Raw genomic sequence first — 2656 nt, 5'->3', positions numbered from 1 at the left:
CACTGGAGATATATTCCGAAAGGACATGCATGCCTTTGGTCAATTTGGAGGATCACACTGTATAGCGAGAGAGAGACTTAGAGTGGGTCATCATACTGCCTACCCCCTATACACAGACGTTTGGGAAACTCCTGCCATGTGATATACTTGAGAACCATGCCTACTACTTATATTTGCACTGTTCCACCCATTCTCTACAAGTAATGAGACTGTTGTTGCTATAGCCAACCCAGCCTGGTGATTGCTAGAGATGGCCTTGCGGTTCACCCAGCGGTTGTTTTGCGGCAAACTTTGCTTGTTCACGATTCGCCGAACATGCGAACATATGGCAATATTCGCACGCGCCATATTTTTTTGCATAGTGCCTATCTTTGACCCATGACACATCCATCAGGTGGGACAGGACAGCCAATTGAGACGCTTCAGCACATGGACATACCCCCAACCCTATAACAGAACAGCCATCTGGAAGCCATTTTACATTATGTGTTTTGCCAGTGTAGGGAGAGGTTGCATTTTTGAGCAGGGACAGTTAGGGACACCAAACGCTAGCTAATAGGGCCACAAAAGTCCTTTAAAGGACTGGTATAGGTGTGCTATCAATAGGTGTGACATACAGAGTGGTGTGATATACTTATAATATACTTTTTAACATAGAAATTATATTATAGTGTATTTGTATTGTGCAGCAGTTGTGTGCAGTTCTGTTGCGATACTGCAGCTATATAGAGGGACAAACGCTATTGGAGTAACTAATTGCAGTGTGTGTGATATACCTGTTGCCCCAAATAAAACTGCTTGAGGACTGTGATATACCTTCTTCCACAAAGTCCTGATTGAGGGGTGCTATATACCTGTTTCCACCAAAATGCTGATTGAGGGGTGCTATATACCTTCTTCCACCAATTACTGATTGAGGGGTGCTATATACCTGCTTCCACCAAGTACTGATTGAGGGGTGCTATATACCTGTTTCCGCCAAATACTGATTGAGGGGTGCAATATACCTGCTTCTGCCAAATACTGATTGAGAGGTGCTACATACCTTCTTCCACCAAATACTGATTGAGGGCTGCGATACACCTTCTTCCACAAAAATACTGATTGAGGGGTGCTATATACCTGCTTACACCAAATACTGATTGAGGGGTGCTATATACCTTCTTCCACAAAATACTGATTGAGGGGTGCTATTGCTATATACCTTCTTCCACCAAATATTGATTGAGGGCTGCGATACACCTGCTTCCACAAAATACTGATTGAAGGGTGCGATACACCTGCTTCCACAAAATACTGATTGAGGGCTGCAATACACCTGCTTCTGCAAAATATCGATTGAGGGGTGCCAGATACATGTTTCTGTCAAATACTGATTGAGGGGTGCCATATACCTTTTTCCACAAAATACAGATTGAGGGGTGCTATTGCTATATACCTTCTTCCACTAAATACTGATTGAGGGCTACAATACACCTGCTTCCACAAAATACTGATTGAGGGGTGCTATTGCTATATACCTTCTTCCACCAAATATTGATTGAGGGCTGCGATACACCTGCTTCCACAAAATACTGATTGAGGGGTGCTATATACCTGTTTCCGCCAAATACTATTTGAGGGGTGCCATATACCTTCTTCCACTAAATACTGATTGAGGGGTGCTATTGCTATATACCTTCTTTCACCAAATGCTGATTGAGGGCTACAATACACCTGTCTTCACAAAATACTGATTGAGGGGTGCCATATACCTGTTTCTGCCTAATACTGATTGAGGGGTGCTATATACCTTCTTCCACAAAAATTCTGATTGAGGGGTGCCATATACCTGCTTCCACCAAATACTGATTGAGGGGTGCTATATACCTTCTTCCACAAATACTGCTCTTCTCTACGGACTTAGGCCTCAGGCACACGGCCGTTAGGCGGCCTTGGCCATATTGCGACCCGAAAACGGCGAGTCAGCAATCCACGGCCGCCGGCCGCGTGCACTACTCATCACGGATGCGGACCCGCAATGGGTCCGCAATTCCGGAGATGCAGAACGGAGTCACGGAAAGGAACACCAGAAGCACTACGGAGTGCTTCCGTGGTGTTTCTTTCTGTAGTTCCGCACCGCAAATAAATTACATATTTACCACGGACTCATTCAAGTTGACCATGCATTGGGGACCGCATCTCCGCCACGCTGCTCCGTTGTGTACTGGTGCTTATTCTGACACTAGGGCTGGGTTCCCATCCTATTTTTGCCATCCATTTAATGCATACCAAAAATGTATGCTTAACAGATGCCTCAGACTGATGCCGTACAGTGGCGTCTGTTCACCATACAGTTCCATGGTAGAAAAAAAATTTACATTATCATATGCATTTTTTTAATGGACTCTGCAGGACACAAAAACGTGGAGTGCTGCACATTTTTATACTTCAAACCGATAGGAAATAAAAATTTTCTAGGATCCAGCAGGGCACATTTTTGAGAGTTTCCCATTAAGACTCTGGCTTCTGATCAAAATACATATTTTTTTGCAGGAATTTTTGCCAATTATCCCCCTCTGTCCATGTTGTGGGACTATCACTTTCCATGTTGTGGGACTATTTGCGCACTTATAGTAAGTGTTTGCTGGCTGCAAATATGACCTGAAGGTTTTCA

This window comes from Bufo gargarizans, chromosome 4, assembly GCF_014858855.1.
Source record: "Bufo gargarizans isolate SCDJY-AF-19 chromosome 4, ASM1485885v1, whole genome shotgun sequence".
Classification (NCBI taxonomy): Eukaryota; Metazoa; Chordata; class Amphibia; order Anura; family Bufonidae; genus Bufo; species Bufo gargarizans.
The sequence above is the reverse complement of the archived record's forward strand: the minus strand, read 5'-3'. Positions refer to the sequence as shown.